This window comes from Heterodontus francisci, unplaced genomic scaffold (genome assembly GCF_036365525.1).
Source record: "Heterodontus francisci isolate sHetFra1 unplaced genomic scaffold, sHetFra1.hap1 HAP1_SCAFFOLD_615, whole genome shotgun sequence".
NCBI lineage: Eukaryota > Metazoa > Chordata > Chondrichthyes > Heterodontiformes > Heterodontidae > Heterodontus > Heterodontus francisci.
In genome coordinates this window covers 751,177-770,461 of record NW_027140176.1, presented here as the reverse complement: position 1 = coordinate 770,461, position 19,285 = coordinate 751,177, and the positions used below count along the sequence as shown (strand labels likewise).

General features: G+C 47.9%; 1 protein-coding gene across 1 annotated transcript in view; it reads left to right on the top strand.

Annotated features, from left to right (window-relative positions):
• The first annotated feature begins 615 nt into the window (after nt 1–615).
• The window catches only part of LOC137359015 (zinc finger protein 235-like), a 165,265-nt gene continuing 146,595 nt past the window's right edge, over nt 616–19,285 (top strand). The window contains exon 1 of the mRNA XM_068025153.1: nt 616–677. The gene's annotated coding sequence lies outside the window, so the exon portion shown is untranslated. The remainder of the gene's footprint in view (nt 678–19,285) is intronic.

Sequence of the window (19,285 nt, the reverse complement as noted above, 5' to 3'; positions counted from 1 at the left end):
TAGAACAGGAGACTGATCAAACATCACCCATTTCAAACCCTCACCCAAAGTTTAACATTAACCCCATAGAGAGACAGAGAGAGAGAGAGTGAGAATGGGAAACTGAATTCTGTACTTACCGGGACAGACCCAGGAAAAACACAGGGAGATGGAGAAAAGGATCAGCAACATTCTGGGAATCCACTGTCCCTATTCCATCAGTCACTGGGAATAAAACACAGAGAGAGACAGAACTACTGTTTGTAAACTGAAATACTCAAAATCAGCAACAAACCTACCGAGATGCCAGTTTACTGTTTTACTCGCAAATCGATAATTTCCTGAAATGTAATCGGAGAACCAGAGGGTGATGATTGGTTAGTCTGTGAAAAGTAACCCAATGAAAGGGACTAGCAGCCTGCCTGTCACCAGTTACCAGGAAGCTGAGACTCATACAGGTTGAGATACAGACTGTGAAACAGAAACTCAATAGACCAGCACCAGTGTGAATAGAGGAGACACGGGGATCCTGGGCTCTCCCCTCACAGTCAACACACTGACATTGGTCCCACTCCCACTGGGAACTGTTAAACCGTCTCTGGTCAGACTGCAGTTATACCACAACAAGTTAGAGTTATAAACCACCTTTAATATAGTGACCATCACAAAGGGGCATCACAGAGAAACTCACCGAGCAGGTGAGTGAGGGGAGGAAGTGACACTAACAGGAGGAGAACGAGGGGAGCGAGTGAAACTAACAGGAGGAGAGTGAGGGAGGGAGTGACAGTAATAGGGGGAAAGTGAGGGGAGGGAGTCACATTAACAGGGGAGAGTTAGGGAGGGAGTCTTTTTTTTATTCATTCATGGGATGTGGGCGTCACTGGCCAGACCAGCATTTATTGCCCATCCCTAATTGCCCTTGAGAAGGTGGTGGTGAGCTGCCTTCTTGAACCGCTGCAGTCCATGTGAGGTAGATACACCCACAGTGCTGTTAGGAAGTGAGTTCCAGGATTTTGACCCAGCGACAGCGAAGGAACGACGATATAGTTCCAAGTCAGGATGGTGTGTGACTTGGAGGGGAACTTGCTGTGGTGGCGTTCCCATGTATTTGCTACCCTTGTCCTTCTAGTTGGTAGAGGTCGCGGGTTTGGAAGGTGCTGTCTAAGGAGCCTTGGTGCATTGCTGCAGTGCATCTTGTAGATGGTACACACTGCTGCCACTGTGTGTCGGTGGTGGAGGGAGTGAATGTTTGTAGATGGGGTGCCAATCAAGCGGGTTGCTTTGTCCTGGATGGTGTTGAGCTTCTTGAGTGTTGTTGGAGCTGCACCCATCCAGGCAAGTGGAGAGTATTCCATCACACTCCTGACTTGTGCCTTGTCGATGGTGGACAGGCTTTGGGGAGTCAGGAGGTGAGTTACTCACCACAGAATTCCTAGCCTCTGAACTGCTCTTGTAGCCATGATATTTATATGGCTACTCCAGTTTAGTTTCTGATCAATGGAGACTCCCAGGATGTTGATAGTGGGGGATTCAACAATGGCAATGCCATTGAATGTCAAGGGGAGATGGTTAGATTCTCTCTTGTTGGAGATGGTCATTGCCTGGCACTTGTGTTGAGCGAATGTTACTTGCCATTTATCAGCTCAAGCCTGGATATTGTCCAAGTCTTACTGCATTTCTACATGGACTGCTTCAGTATCTGAGGAGTCACGAATGGTGCTGAACATTGTGCAGTCATTGGTGAACACTTCTGACCTTTTCATTGAAGGAAGGTCAGTGATGAAGCAGTTGAAGATGGTTGGGCCTTGGACACTACACTGAGGAATTCCTGCAGTGATGTCCTGGAGCTCAGATGATTGACCTTCTACAACCACAACCATCTTTCTTTGCGTTAGGTATGACTCCAACCAGTGGAGAGTTTCCCCCCTGATTCCCATTGACCTCAGTTTTGCTAGGGCTCCTGGATGCCATACTTGGTCAAATGCTGCCTTGATGTCAAGGGCAGTCACTCTCACTTCACCTCTTGAGTTTAGCTCTTTTGTCCATGTTTGAACCAAGGCTGCAATGAGGTCAGGAGCTGAGTTGCCCTGTTGGAACCCAAACTGAGCATCACTGAGCAGGTTATTGCTAAGCAAGTGCTGCTTGATGGCACTGTTGATGACACCTTCCATCACTTTACTGATGATTGAGAGGAGGCTGATGGGGCGGTAATTGGCCGGGTTGGACTTGTCCTGCTTTCTGTGTACAGGACATACCTGGACAATTTTCCACATTGCAGCGTAGATGCCAGTGTTGTAGCGGTACTGGAACAGCTTGGCTAGGGGCGCGGCAAGTTCTGGAGCACAGGTCTTCAGTACTATTGCCGGAATATTGTCAGGGCCCATAGCCTTTGCAGTATCCAATGCCTTCAGTCATTTCTTGATCTCACATGGAGTGAATCGAATTGGCTGAAGTCTGGTTATCTGTGATCCTGGGGTCTTCAGGAGGAGGCCGAGATGGATCATCAACTCGGCACTTCTGGCTGTAGATTGTTGCAAATGCTTCAGCCTTATCTTTCGCACTGATGTGCTGGGCTCCGCCATCATTGAGAATGGGGATATTTGTGGAACCACCTCCTCCAGTTCCCCAGTAACAGGGGGAGAGTGAGTGGTTGTCAATACGTGCCAAGAGATTGTGATATTCCTTCTCACAGGAGTGTACATGAACTCTTTGAAATGGCCGAGTTAGACATGGCCACAATTGCAAAAGGGTTTTTTGGCGGCTTTGTTTCTACAGCTTTGGCTATAGTACATTCGATAACCAATGATTCAAAGTTACTGTCTAGATCAGGCTAATAAAGAAAACCTCTAGCTATGGATTTCATACTGCCTCCTCCTGTGTGTTCAATATGGAGTTCTGCCAGAATCCTATCTCTCAATGAACTAGGTGCCACCGGTCTATGACCCCACTTAATGCAGCCCTGTTCACATGACCACTCATCACAATGATTGTGGAACAGTTTCCGTTCCTCATCTGTACACTGGTCAAATTCTGTCCATTCATTCAATGTCTATTCCTCGGCTCTTTTCAACACTGAGTCTTTCTGGGTTTCAGCTGCAATTTCAGTTGCAGTGATTGGAAAATCAGCATCTACTATTCCTATTGTGAAGATTGCACCATCAAAACTGACAGTGCATCAGCTGTAGCATTCTGTGTTATTTGGGTGGCAGAGTGATGCAGTGGTTAGCACAGCAGCCTCACAGCTCCACCGACCCAGGTTCCGTTCTGGGTACTGCCTGTATGGAGTTTGCAAGTTCTCCCTGTGACCACGTGGGTTTCTGCTGGGTGTTCTGGTTTCCTCCCACAGCCACAGACTTGCAGGTTGACAGGTAAATTGGCCATTGTAAATTGCTCCTAGTGTAGGTAGGTGGTAGGAGAATTGAGGGAGGTGGGGATGTGGTAGGGAATATGGGATTAATGTAGGATTAGTATAAATGGGTGGTTCATGGTTGGCACAGATTTTGTGGGCTGAAGGGTCTGTTTCAGTGCTGTATATCTCTATGATTCTATTTGATGTTGTATTCATACTGTGAAAGAAGTACAGCCCATCCTGCATCTTGAGGCTACCATTGTCAATATTACAGACTTTGGTCCCAGAATAGCTGTTAGGGGTATCTAATCTGTTACTAGAGTGAAGTTTCTGCCAGACAAAACTGCTGAAACATTCTGGGTCCACAGATGATTCCAAGCACTTCCTTTTCAATCTGCGCATAGTTGCATTCACTATTGGTCAGGGTACATGGCGCAAATGCTATGGGCTTCTCTTGACCATCATCCTTGACCTGGCTGATCACTGCTCCAACTCCATAGCTTGAAGCATCACAGGCTAGTTTCAGGGCATGACTTGTGTCATCATTAACGAGTAGTGCATCACTGGTCAGATTTCTCTTACATGTATCAGTAGCATCTTGTTGTGCTTTAGACCATTCCCATTTCATATCTTTCTTCAACAACTCATGTAGTGGAACTAAAACTATTACAAGGTCAGGCAGGAATCACAAGTATGTCTCTCAAAGATCTAAGCTCAGGCGCATCTTTTGGCTTTGGGACATTAACTATAGCCTCTATCTTCTCTTTCACTGGCTGTAGTTCTTTTTCTTTGATTTTCAGGCTAAGGTACACCACCTCCGATTGCTCCTTTTCAATTTCACATTTCACCTTTTAAACACTTCATCCAACACTTCCAAATTCTCTTCCCCTGTTGCGGTCGTGAACAACACATTACCTGATTACACAAGCAATGTGGCACTCCTTGCAAAATCTCATCCATTGTAGCTTGGAAGATTTCTGGAGAAGATATCACATCATCGGGCAGCTTCCTGTAGGACTATAAGCCCATGTGTGTGTATATTGTGAGATACTGCTGACTCTCGGAATCTACATTGCTGTTCATAAGCATGGGACAAGTTGAGTTTAGTATATAGTTTGGATCCCACTAAGTCTGCATAAGGATCTTGAGAGGTTGGTAGTGGATCCACTGCCTGGTTGACTGTGACTTTGTAGTCCCTGGGGGCCTTATGCATTTGTCTGACTTGGGCACTACTACAATTGAGGTTTCAGATATGCAAGAACTGCAACCTACGCAGTCAGAAGAGGAAGAAAGTGAAGACAAAGACACCCTGTCACTTTATCTTGCACTCACAGACACCAGCTCAGAGACTGACCCTGGGCGTATTTTAGAGGTAAGGATAGAGGATAGATCTGCATGTGGTGAGACGCCGGGCGCAGGTATGCAGAAGCCAGAGAAGGGGGAAAGGATAACACAGGTGCCAGCTCGCTGGGGACGGAGGTCTCGCACTAGTTCTGCTGAGGAATTTGATGGGCCAGGTTACAGAAGAAGGCCGAGGGATATACATAACCAAATGCTTGATGCACTGGAAGACCTGCCAGAAAGCCTGGCTCAGTGTCAAGGAGCATGTTGGAGTCCAGCACCAACTTGGCCCAGAGTTTGTGCAGAGCTTGGAGCCCATCCTCTTTATCATGGAACGGGGGTGGGGGGTCACCTCCATTAGCACAGGTGTGGACTCACCATAATGCAGATGATGGAGGGTCTGATGGTCTATGTCTAGGCTTCCATTTCAGCAGAAACAGCTTCCATCAAAGGTCTGAGTGCTGCAATGCTGCCTTCATCGAACTGGATACTACTATTTAATGGGGCTTCCAGGGCCTAAAGGCACCATCTCTCAGGCTGACAGCATTCCTGCTCCCTTCACTGCCACTCTGTCAGTGCCCAGATTTGGAACCAGAAATCAGAAAAGTGTGACACAGATGGTGAGGAGCACTGAAGAATTTATTACCACGTTGTAATTTTGGCACATTCTTAGACTATGCATTACGAAACAGATTTGTGTGTGGATTGGTGGATGAAACAATCCATTAGAAATTACTAAACACACAAAATCTTACGTTTGAGCTCGCGTGTGAGATTGCTCTTTTAATGGAGATGGCATCAAAGAATGCTCGGGAACTTTGTCCTATGCCAGTGAGTTGTGCAGCTTCTGTCCACTGTCACATGGCACGAACATGCCAAGTGCTTTAAATGCCAACAGAAAGACCACATTGAAACTGCTTGCTGAGCAAAGGCCAAAGCAGGAAAGGGAACTCATTCTAGTGGTAATGGAAAACTGTGACGTCACAAGGGTGGACTTCAGAAGTGAATCCAGACTGTCTAAGCAGGAGGAGCTAGGATTGTACACCATTAATGCCACTAGTAATCACTCAAATGACAGAGACTTTTGGACAGAGGTGTTGATAAATCAATAGTACATTAACATGCACATCAATATGGCTGCAGATTACTTCATTATGAGTAGAGGCACATTTGAGAGCAAATTCAATGATGTACCTCTAACTGAAAGCACAGTTCAGTTGCAAACTTGTTTTCTCTCTCCCTCCCTTCTTAAATAGTGGGGTGACATTTGCGACTTTCGAATCTGCAGGAACTGCTCCAGAATCAATAGAATTTTGGAAGATGATCACCAATGCATCCACTATCTCCATAGCTACCTCTTTCAACATTCTGGAATGTAGAATATCAGGTCCTGGGGACTTAGCAACCTTCATCCCCATTAATTTCTCCAATACAACCTTCTTACTAATACTAATTTCCTCAATTCCTCATTCCCCCTAATCCCCTGGATCTCTAACACTGGGAGATTTCTTGTATCTTCCTCAATGAAGAGAGACACAAAGTAATCAATAAGCTTCTCTGCCATTTCTCTATTCCCCATTATAAATTCTCCTGACTCTGCCTGTAATGGTGGGGTGGAAGATGAGGACCAGGGGACGTGATTACAGTTGTGAGAGGAAGGGGAAAGGGTCAGGAAATACAGGTGTAGGAATCTGCTAACCAGAATGGGGGGAATCTTTTGAGGAGGAAGAAAAAGAGAACATTTGAGATGCACTGGTGTAGAAAGTGAGAGTGATCAGAGCCGATGAGCTGGAGAAACTGATAGAAAGGAATGAAGTCTTTACAGGATGTTGGATGAGGAGATGCAAACTTCTGGAAGTTATGGGAGTTGGTGGGCTTGCAATAGATGTCAGTGAAAAGCCCTTCACCGGAGACAGGGAATAATCCAGGAAGGGAAGGGAGGGACCAAGTGAAGATGAGGGATAGGTGAAAATTAAAATTAGTTAATTAAACTCTGGAGATTGGAGCAAGAGCAAGAAGTAGCACAAACAGTTTCCATATAAGGAAAGCAGAGTGCAGGGAGGGGGTTTGGGTAGGACTGCAACAGGGCTGAACATATCCTACAGAAAGGTAAGTATGGATAGGTTTCCATGGTGACACATTTAATCTGGGGGAAGTGAGTGGAGTTCAGAGAAATTGTTCAAGATGAGGATAAATACAGCCAGACAGAAGAGGCTGATGGTGGAGGGGATTGACTGGGTTGCTGTTCAAAGACAGGATGCAGGCTCTGAGAAACTGTAACATCCCATCTGGTTCACTAATGTCCTTTAGGGAAGGAAATCTGCTGTCCTCACCTGGTCTGGCCTACATGTGACTGCAGACACACAACAACGTGGTTGACTCTTACATGCCCCCTGAAATGGCCTAGCAAGCCACTCAGTTGTATCTAACCGCTACAAAGTCTATAAAAAAGAATGAAACCGGATGGACCACCCGGCATCGACCTAGGCACCGGAAACAACAACTGCAAACCCAGCCCTGTCAACCCTGCAAAGTCCTCCTTACTAACATCTGGGAGCTTGTGCCAAAGTTGGGAGAGCTGTCCCACAGACTCGTCAAGCAACAGCCTGACATAGTCATACTCACGGAATTATACCTTACAATGTCCCAGACACTGCCATCACCATCCCCAGGTATGTCCTGTCCCACCGGCAGGACAGATCCAGCAGAAGTGGCAGTACAGTGGTATACAGTAGGGAGGGAGTTGCCCAAGGAGCCCTCAACATCGACTCCTGACCCCATGAAGTCTGATGGCATCAGGTCAAACATGGGCAAGGAAACCTCCTGCTGATTACCACCTACCGCCCTCCCTCAGTACTTTTCCATATTGAATACCACTTGGAGGAAGCACTGAGGGTGGCAAGGGCACAAAATGTACTCTGGGTTGGAGACTTCACTGTCGATCACCAAGAGTGGCTCGGTCGCACCACTACTGACGGAGCTGGCCGAGTCCTAAAGGACATGGCTGCTAGACTGTGTCTGTGGCAGGTGGTGAGGGAACCAACAAGAGGAAAAAACATACTTGACCTCGCCCTCACCAATCTTCCTGCAGCAGATGCATCTGTCCATGACAGTATTGGTAGAAGTGACCACTGCAAAGTCCTTGTGGAGATGAAGTCCCGCCTTCACATTGAGGACACTGGCACTACCAGTGTGCTAAATGGGATAGATTTCGAACAGATCAAGCAATGCAAAACTGGGCATCTGTGATGCGCTGTGGGTCATCAGAAGCAGCCGAATTGTACTCAACCACAACCTGCAACGCCATGGCCCAGCATATCCCCCACTCTACCTTACCATCAAGTCAGGAGACCAACCCTGGTTCAATGAAGAGTGCAGGAGGGCATGCCAGGAGTAGCACCAGGAATACCTCAAAATGAGGTGTCAACCTGGTGAAGCTACAACACAGGACTATCTGTGTGCCAAACTGCATAAGCAGCATGCGATAGACAGAGCTAAGCGATGCCAAAACCAACGGATCAGATCTAAGCTCTACAGACCTGCCACATCCAGCCGTGAATGGTGGTGGACAATTAAACAACTAACTGGAGGCGGTGGCTCCACAAATATCCCCATCCTCAATGATGGGGGAGCCCAGCACATCAGTGTGAAAGATAAGGCTGAAGCATTTGCAACAATCTTCAGCCAGAAGTGCCGAGTTGATGATCCATCTCGGCCTCCTCCTGAAGTCCCCAGCATCACAGATGCCAGACTTCAGCCAATTCGATTCACTCCGTGTGATATCAAGAAACGACTGAAGGCACTGGATACTGCAAAGGCAATGGGTTCTGAAAATATTCCAGCAATAGTACTGAAGACTTGTGCTCTGGAACATGCCACGCCCCTAGCCAAGCTGTTCCAGTACAGCTACAACATTGGCATAGACCCAGCAATGTGGAAAATTGCCCAGGTATGTCCTGTACACAAAAAGCAGGACAAGTCCAACCCAGCCAATTACAGCCCCATCAAACTACTCTCAATCATCAGTAAAGTGATGGAAGGTGTCATCAACAGTGCCATCAAGTGGCACTTGCTAAGCAATAACCTGCTCAGTGATGTTCAGTTTAGGTTCTGCCTGGGCCACTCAGCTCCTGACCTCATTACAGCCTTGGTTCAAACATGGACAAATGAGCTGAACTCAAGAGGTGAGGTGAAAGTGACTACCCTTGACATCAAGGCAACATTTGACTGAGTATGGCATCAAGGAGTCCTAGCAAAACTGAGGTCAATGGGAATCAGGGGGGAAAACTCTCCGCTGGTTGGAGTTATACCTAGCGCAAAGGAAGATGGTTGCGGTTGTTGGAGGTCAATCATCTGAGCGCCAGGACAACACTGAAGTTGTTCCTAAGGGTAGTGTCCTAGGCCCAACCATCTTCAGCTGCTTCATCAATGACCTTCCTTCAATCATAAGGTCAGAAGTGGGGATGTTCGCTGATGTTTGCACAATGTTAGTACCATTCGCAACTCCTCAGATACTGAAGCAGTCCATGTAGAAATGCAGCAAGACCTGGACAATATTCAGCTTTGGGCAGATAAGTGGCAAGTAACATTCATCCCACACAAGTGCTAGGTAATGACCATCTCCAACAAGAGAGAATCTAACCACCTCCCATTGACATTCAATGGCATTACGATCGCTGAATCCCCCACTATCAACATCCTAGGGACTACCAGTGACCAGAAACTGAACCGTATAAATACCGTGGCTACAAGAGCAGGTCAGAGCCTAGGAATCCTGCGGTGAATAACTCACCTCCTGACTCCCCAAAGCCTGTCCATCATCTACAAGGCACAAGTCAGGAGTATGAGGGAATACTCTCCAGTTGCCTGGATGGGTGCAGCTCCAACAACACTCAAGAAGCTCAACACCATACATGACAAAGCAGCCCTCTTGATTGGCACCCCATCTGCAAGCATTCAGTCCCTCTACCACCGATGCACAGTGGCAGCAGTGTATACCATCTAAAAGGTGCACTGCAGCAACACACCAAGGCTCCTTAGACAGCACCTTCCAAACCCGGGATCTCTATCAACTAGAAGGACAAGAGCAGCAAATGCACGGGAACACCTCCACCTACAGGTTCCCCTCCAAGTCACACACCATCCTGACTTGGAACTACATCGCCGTTCCTTCACTGTCACTGGGTCAAAATCCTGGAACTCCCTTCCTAACAGCACTGTGGGTGTACCCAACTCACATGGACTGCAGCGGTTCAAGAAGGCAGCTCACCACCACCTTCTCAAGAGCAATTAGGGATGGGCAATAAATGCTGGCCTAGCCAGTGACGCCCACATCCCATGAATGAATTTTAAAAATCCATTGTGAAAAATCAATGCTTGGGACTGAAAAATTTCAGAACATTAAAGTGGCACAAAGGAGTCAGAGTATTCACTGAAGTAGATTGGTAGGACCTGGACAGGGAGACAAAAGGTAAAGTCAAACGAGTAGGGAATTGGTCAGAGCACAGTGAACAAGTGGTACAGGAGGGTTTATGTATCGCAGGGAGGAGGTAGAAGTGGGTTTATCAGAGTTGGGGAACTCTCAGGTTCAAGGCAATGGTGGGAAAAGTCACCCAAAGAGATGAGCCGAGTCTCAGTGTTGGAAATAATGGCCTGGGGTCATGGCCCAGATGGAGTTAGGAGAAATTGTCCAAGTTGCCGCTTGGTCTCAACAAGTTGGAGGTCCTTGTGTTGACCAACAGCCAGGACTACTCCTCAACAAGTTTGAGCATGTTATTGGGGTTAGGATTGAGGGAACAGGTGCAGCAAGTTGAGATTAGAGTAGATTAAAGAGAGGAATGGAAATTCTCATTGAAAAGATTGAGAGCTGGCAGGACATAAGAGTGGAGTTATTAATTCTCCAGCGATGTCCCGAAGTCTCCAGGGCCCAAATATTAATCTCCAGGACAATGCAGCCAGTAACCAGTGGAAATATCACAGGGACATTGGACAAAGTGGGGAGTTTTATTCATGATCACAGAATATTCTTTATTTTATTGATAAAGCTATTCAAGAGCAAAAAAAGAGGTTTGACTGGAGGGGGCAGAGGGAAGCCCCCAACGAGTGTGGGAAACCCCTACACGAGAGAGAAGTCCAGGAGGATACTGAAAGCTGGAATCAGTGGGAAAGGGTCAGGTGTATGAGGGAGACACTGCTTGTGTCAGACTGAGTCTGTAAGATAGAGGCAGGCATCCCAGATAACTGGGCTTATAAATTAATGAGGGTTTGGGACTGGGATCAGACTCAGGTTTAAATTAATGTGGATTTGGGACTGGGATCAGACTCGGGGTTTAAATTGATGAGGGTTTGGGACTGGAATCAGACTTGGGGTTTAAATTGATGAGGGTTTGGGACTGGAATCAGACTGGGGGTTTAAATTGATGAGGGTTTGGGACTGGGATCAGACTCGGGGTTTAAATTGATGAGGGTTTGGGACTGGGATCAGACTCGGGGTTTAAATTAATGTGAGTTTGGGACTGGGATCAGACTCAGGGGTTAAATTGATGAGGGTTTGGGACTGGAATCAGACTCGGGGTTTAAATTGATGAGGGTTTGGGATTGGGATCAGACTTGGGGTTTAAATTGATGAGGGTTTGGGACTGGAATCAGACTTGGGGTTTAAATTGATGAGGGTTTGGGACTGGAATCAGACTGGGGGTTTAAATTGATGAGGGTTTGGGACTGGGATCAGACTCGGGGTTTAAATTGATGAGGGTTTGGGACTGGGATCAGACTCGGGGTTTAAATTGATGTGGGTTTGGGCCTGCGATCAGACTCGGGGTTTAAATTGATGTGGGTTTGGGACTGGGATCAGACTCGGGGTTTATATCGATGTGGGTTTGGGCCTGGGGTCAGAATCGGGGTTTAAATTAATGAGGGTTTGGGACTGGGATCAGACTTGGGGTTTAAATTGATATGGGTTTGTGACTGGGATCGGACTCGGGTTTAAATTGATGTGGGTTTGGGACTGGGATCAGACTCGGGGTTTAAATTAATGTGGGTTTGGGCCTGAGGTCAGACCCGGGGTTTAAATTAATGTGGGTTTGGGCCTGAGGTCAGACTCGGGGTTTAAATTGATGACGGTTTGGGCCTGAGGTCAGACTCGGGGTTTAAATTGATGTGGGTTTGGGCCTGAGGTCAGACTCGGGGTTTAAATTGATGTGGGTTTGGGCCTGAGGTCAGACTCGGGGTTTAAATTGATGTGGGTTTGGGCCTGAGGTCAGACTCGGTGTTTAAATTAATGTGGGTTTGGGACTGGGATCAGTCTCGGGGTTTAAATTGATGACGGTTTGGGCCTGGGGTCAGAATCGGGGTTAAAATTAATGTGGGTTTAGGACTGGGATTAGACTCATGGTTTAAATTGATGTGGGATTGGGACTCGGATCAGACTCGGGGTTTAAATTGATGTGGGTTTGGGACTGGGATCGGACTCAGGGTTTAAATGAATGTGGGTTTGGGACTGGGATCAGACTCGGGGTTTAAATTGATGTGGGATTGGGACTCGGATCAGACTCGGGGTTTATATCGATGTGGGTTTGGGCCTGGGGTCAGACTCGGGGTTTAAATTGATGTGGGTTTGGGCCTGAGGTCAGACTCGGGGTTTAAATTAATGTGGGTTTGGGACTGGGATCAGTCTCGGGGTTTAAATTGATGACGGTTTGGGCCTGGGGTCAGACTCGGGGTTTAAATTAATGTGAGTTTAGGACTGGGATTAGACTCATGGTCTAAATTGATGTGGGGTAGGGCCTGGGATCAGACTCGGGTTTAAATTGATGTGGGATTGGGACTCGGATCAGACTCGGGGTTTAAATTGATGTGGGTTTGGGCCTGAGGTCAGACTCGGGGTTCAAATTGATGTGGGTTTGGGATTGGGATCGGACTCAGGGTTTAAATGAATGTGGGTTCGGGACTGGGATCAGACTCGGGGTTTAAATTGATGAGGGTTTGCGACTGGGGTCAGTCTCGGGGTTTAAATTGATGAGGGTTTGGGCCTGAGGTCAGACTCGGGGTTTAAATTAATGTGGATTTGGGACTGGGATCAGACTCGGGGTTTATATCGAAGTGGGTTTGGGCCTGGGATCAGACTCGGGGTTTAGATCGATGAGGGTTTGGGCCTGGGGTCAGACTCGGGGTTTAAATTGATGTGGGTTTGGGCCTGGGGTCGGACTCGGGGTTTAAATTGATGAGAGTTTGGGCCTGAGGTCAGACTCGGGGTTTAAATTGATGGGGGTTTGGGCCTGAGGTCAGACTCGGGGTTTAAATTGATGAGAGTTTGGGCCTGAGGTCAGACTCAGGGTTTAAATTAATGTGGGTTTGGGCCTGAGGTCAGACCCGGGGTTTAAATTAATGACGGTTTGGGCCTGGGGTCAGACTCGGGGTTTAAATTGATGAGGGTTTGGGCCTGAGGTCAGACTCGGGGTTTAAATTGATGTGGGTTTGGGACTGAGGTCAGACTCGGGGTTTAAATTAATGTGGGTTTGGGACTGGGATCAGTCTCGGGGTTTAAATTGATGACGGTTTGGGCCTGGGGTCAGACTCGGGGTTTAAATTAATGTGAGTTTAGGACTGGGATTAGACTCATGGTCTAAATTGATGTGGGGTAGGGCCTGGGATCAGACTCGGGTTTAAATTGATGTGGGATTGGGACTCGGATCAGACTCGGGGTTTAAATTGATGTGGGTTTGGGCCTGAGGTCAGACTCGGGGTTCAAATTGATGTGGGTTTGGGATTGGGATCGGACTCAGGGTTTAAATGAATGTGGGTTCGGGACTGGGATCAGACTCGGGGTTTAAATTGATGAGGGTTTGCGACTGGGGTCAGTCTCGGGGTTTAAATTGATGAGGGTTTGGGCCTGAGGTCAGACTCGGGGTTTAAATTAATGTGGATTTGGGACTGGGATCAGACTCGGGGTTTATATCGAAGTGGGTTTGGGCCTGGGATCAGACTCGGGGTTTAGATCGATGAGGGTTTGGGCCTGGGGTCAGACTCGGGGTTTAAATTGATGTGGGTTTGGGCCTGGGGTCAGACTCGGGGTTTAAATTGATGAGAGTTTGGGCCTGAGGTCAGACTCGGGGTTTAAATTGATGGGGGTTTGGGCCTGAGGTCAGACTCGGGGTTTAAATTGATGAGAGTTTGGGCCTGAGGTCAGACTCAGGGTTTAAATTAATGTGGGTTTGGGCCTGAGGTCAGACCCGGGGTTTAAATTAATGACGGTTTGGGCCTGGGGTCAGACTCGGGGTTTAAATTGATGAGGGTTTGGGCCTGAGGTCAGACTCGGGGTTTAAATTGATGTGGGTTTGGGACTGGGATCGGACTCAGGGTTTAAATGAATGTGGGTTTGGGACTGGGATCAGACTCGGGGTTTAAATTGATGTGGGTTTGGGACTGGGATCAGACTCGGGGTTTAAATTGATGAGGTTTTGGGCCTGAGGTCAGACTCGGGGTTTAAATTAATGTGGGTTTGGGACTGGGATCAGACTCGGGGTTTATATCGATGTGGGTTTGGGCCTGGGGTCAGACTCGGGGTTTAAATTAATGTGGGTTTGGGACTGGGATCAGACTTGGGGTTTAAATTGATGTGGGTTTGGGACTGGGATCGGACTCGGGGTTTAAATTAATGTGGGTTTGGGACTGGGATCAGACTTGGGGTTTAAATTGATGAGGGTTTGGGACTGGGATCGGACTCGGGTTTAAATTGATGTGGGTTTGGGACTGGGATCAGACTCGGGGTTTAAATTGATGAGGGTTGGGACTGGGGTCAGACTCGGGGTTTAAATTGATGAGAGTTTGGGCCTGAGGTCAGACTTGGGGTTTAAATTAATGTGGGTTTGGGACTGAGGTCAGACTCGGGGTTTAAATTGATGTGGGTTTGGGCCTGAGGTCAGACCCGGGGTTTAAATTAATGTGCGTTTGGGACTGAAGTCAGACCCGGGGTTTAAATTGATGTGGGTTTGGGACTGGGGTCAGAATCGGGTTTAAATTGATGTGGGTTTGGGACTGGGATCAGATTCGGGGTTTAAATTGATGAGAGTTTGGGACTGGGATCAGACTCGGAGTTTAAATTGATGAGGGTTTGGGACTGGGATCAGACTCGGGGTCTAAATTGATGAGGGTTTGGGACTGGGATCAGACCCGGGGTTTAAATTAATGTGGGCTTGGGACTGAGGTCAGACTCGGGGTTTAAATTGATGTGGGTTTGGGACTGGATTCAGACTTGGGGTTTAAATTGTTGTGGGTTTGGGCCTGAGGTCAGACTCGGGGTTTAAATTAATGTGTGTTTGGGCCTGAGGTCAGACTTGGGGTTTAATTTGATGTGGGTTTCGGCCTGAGGTCAGACTCGGGGTTTAAATTGATGTGGGTTTGGGCCTGAGGTCAGACTCGGTGTTTAAATTAATGTGGGTTTGGGACTGGGATCAGTCTCGGGGTTTAAATTGATGACGGTTTGGGCCTGGGGTCAGAATCGGGGTTAAAATTAATGTGAGTTTAGGACTGGGATTAGACTCATGGTTTAAATTGATGTGGGATTGGGACTCGGATCAGACTCGGGGTTTAAATTGATGTGGGTTTGGGCCTGAGGTCAGACTCGGGGTTCAAATTGATGTGGGTTTGGGACTGGGATCGGACTCAGGGTTTAAATGAATGTGGGTTTGGGACTGGGATCAGACTCGGGGTTTAAATTGATGTGGGATTGGGACTCGGATCAGACTCGGGGTTCATATCGATGTGGGTTTGGGCCTGGGGTCAGACTCGGGGTTTAAATTGATGTGGGTTTGGGCCTGAGGTCAGACTCGGGGTTTAAATTAATGTGGGTTTGGGACTGGGATCAGTCTCGGGGTTTAAATTGATGACGGTTTGGGCCTGGGGTCAGACTCGGGGTTTAAATTAATGTGAGTTTAGGACTGGGATTAGACTCATGGTCTAAATTGATGTGGGTTTGGGCCTGGGATCAGACTCGGGTTTAAATTGATGTGGGATTGGGACTCGGATCAGACTCGGGGTTTAAATTGATGTGGGTTTGGGCCTGAGGTCAGACTCGGGGTTCAAATTGATGTGGGTTTGGGATTGGGATCGGACTCAGGGTTTAAATGAATGTGGGTTCGGGACTGGGATCAGACTCGGGGTTTAAATTGATGAGGGTTTGCGACTGGGGTCAGACTCGGGGTTTAAATTGATGAGGGTTTGGGCCTGAGGTCAGACTCGGGGTTTAAATTAATGTGGATTTGGGACTGGGATCAGACTCGGGGTTTAAATTGATGTGGGTTTGGGCCTGGGGTCAGACTCGGGGTTTAAATTGATGAGAGTTTGGGCCTGAGGTCAGACTCGGGGTTTAAATTGATGGGGGTTTGGGCCTGAGGTCAGACTCGGGGTTTAAATTGATGAGAGTTTGGGCCTGAGGTCAGACTCAGGGTTTAAATTAATGTGGGTTTGGGCCTGAGGTCAGACCCGGGGTTTAAATTAATGACAGTTTGGGCCTGGGGTCAGACTCGGGGTTTAAATTGATGAGGGTTTGGGCCTGAGGTCAGACTCGGGGTTTAAATTGATGTGGGTTTGGGACTGAGGTCAGACTCGGGGTTTAAATTAATGTGGGTTTGGGACTGGGATCAGTCTCGGGGTTTAAATTGATGACGGTTTGGGCCTGGGGTCAGACTCGGGGTTTAAATTAATGTGAGTTTAGGACTGGGATTAGACTCATGGTCTAAATTGATGTGGGGTAGGGCCTGGGATCAGACTCGGGTTTAAATTGATGTGGGATTGGGACTCGGATCAGACTCGGGGTTTAAATTGATGTGGGTTTGGGCCTGAGGTCAGACTCGGGGTTCAAATTGATGTGGGTTTGGGATTGGGATCGGACTCAGGGTTTAAATGAATGTGGGTTCGGGACTGGGATCAGACTCGGGGTTTAAATTGATGAGGGTTTGCGACTGGGGTCAGTCTCGGGGTTTAAATTGATGAGGGTTTGGGCCTGAGGTCAGACTCGGGGTTTAAATTAATGTGGATTTGGGACTGGGATCAGACTCGGGGTTTATATCGAAGTGGGTTTGGGCCTGGGATCAGACTCGGGGTTTAGATCGATGAGGGTTTGGGCCTGGGGTCAGACTCGGGGTTTAAATTGATGTGGGTTTGGGCCTGGGGTCAGACTCGGGGTTTAAATTGATGAGAGTTTGGGCCTGAGGTCAGACTCGGGGTTTAAATTGATGGGGGTTTGGGCCTGAGGTCAGACTCGGGGTTTAAATTGATGAGAGTTTGGGCCTGAGGTCAGACTCAGGGTTTAAATTAATGTGGGTTTGGGCCTGAGGTCAGACCCGGGGTTTAAATTAATGACGGTTTGGGCCTGGGGTCAGACTCGGGGTTTAAATTGATGAGGGTTTGGGCCTGAGGTCAGACTCGGGGTTTAAATTGATGTGGGTTTGGGACTGGGATCGGACTCAGGGTTTAAATGAATGTGGGTTTGGGACTGGGATCAGACTCGGGGTTTAAATTGATGTGGGTTTGGGACTGGGATCAGACTCGGGGTTTAAATTGATGAGGTTTTAGGCCTGAGGTCAGACTCGGGGTTTAAATTAATGTGGGTTTGGGACTGGGATCAGACTCGGGGTTTATATCGATGTGGGTTTGGGCCTGGGGTCAGACTCGGGGTTTAAATTAATGTGGGTTTGGGACTGGGATCAGACTTGGGGTTTAAATTGATGTGGGTTTGGGACTGGGATCGGACTCGGGGTTTAAATTAATGTGGGTTTGGGACTGGGATCAGACTTGGGGTTTAAATTGATGAGGGTTTGGGACTGGGATCGGACTCGGGTTTAAATTGATGTGGGTTTGGGACTGGGATCAGACTCGGGGTTTAAATTGATGAGGGTTGGGACTGGGGTCAGACTCGGGGTTTAAATTGATGAGAGTTTGGGCCTGAGGTCAGACTTGGGGTTTAAATTAATGTGGGTTTGGGACTGAGGTCAGACTCGGGGTTTAAATTGATGTGGGTTTGGGCCTGAGGTCAGACCCGGGGTTTAAATTAATGTGCGTTTGGGACTGAAGTCAGACCCGGGGTTTAAATTGATGTGGGTTTGGGACTGGGGTCAGAATCGGGTTTAAATTGATGTGGGTTTGGGACTGGGATCAGATTCGGGGTTTAAATTGATGAGAGTTTGGGACTGGGATCAGACTCGGAGTTTAAATTGATGAGGGTTTGGGACTGGGATCAGACTCGGGGTCTAAATTGATGAGGGTTTGGGACTGGGATCAGACCCGGGGTTTAAATTAATGTGGGCTTGGGACTGAGGTCAGACTCGGGGTTTAAATTGATGTGGGTTTGGGACTGGATTCAGACTTGGGGTTTAAATTGTTGTGGGTTTGGGCCTGAGGTCAGACTCGGGGTTTAAATTAATGTGTGTTTGGGCCTGAGGTCAGACTTGGGGTTTAATTTGATGTGGGTTTCGGCCTGAGGTCAGACTCGGGGTTTAAATTGATGTGGGTTTGGGCCTGAGGTCAGACTCGGTGTTTAAATTAATGTGGGTTTGGGACTGGGATCAGTCTCGGGGTTTAAATTGATGACGGTTTGGGCCTGGGGTCAGAATCGGGGTTAAAATTAATGTGAGTTTAGGACTGGGATTAGACTCATGGTTTAAATTGATGTGGGATTGGGACTCGGATCAGACTCGGGGTTTAAATTGATGTGGGTTTGGGCCTGAGGTCAGACTCGGGGTTCAAATTGATGTGGGTTTGGGACTGGGATCGGACTCAGGGTTTAAATGAATGTGGGTTTGGGACTGGGATCAGACTCGGGGTTTAAATTGATGTGGGATTGGGACTCGGATCAGACTCGGGGTTCATATCGATGTGGGTTTGGGCCTGGGGTCAGACTCGGGGTTTAAATTGATGTGGGTTTGGGCCTGAGGTCAGACTCGGGGTTTAAATTAATGTGGGTTTGGGACTGGGATCAGTCTCGGGGTTTAAATTGATGACGGTTTGGGCCTGGGGTCAGACTCGGGGTTTAAATTAATGTGAGTTTAGGACTGGGATTAGACTCATGGTCTAAATTGATGTGGGTTTGGGCCTGGGATCAGACTCGGGTTTAAATTGATGTGGGATTGGGACTCGGATCAGACTCGGGGTTTAAATTGATGTGGGTTTGGGCCTGAGGTCAGACTCGGGGTTCAAATTGATGTGGGTTTGGGATTGGGATCGGACTCAGGGTTTAAATGAATGTGGGTTCGGGACTGGGATCAGACTCGGGGTTTAAATTGATGAGGGTTTGCGACTGGGGTCAGACTCGGGGTTTAAATTGATGAGGGTTTGGGCCTGAGGTCAGACTCGGGGTTTAAATTAATGTGGATTTGGGACTGGGATCAGACTCGGGGTTTATATCGAAGTGGGTTTGGGCCTGGGATCAGACTCGGGGTTTAGATCGATGAGGGTTTGGGCCTGAGGTCAGACTCGGGGTTTAAATTGATGTGGGTTTGGGACTGAGGTCAGACTCGGGGTTTAAATTGATGTGGGTTTGGGCCTGAGGTCAGACTCGGGGTTTAAATTAATGTGGGTTTGGGACTGAGGTCAGACCCGGGGTTTAAAATGATGTGGGTT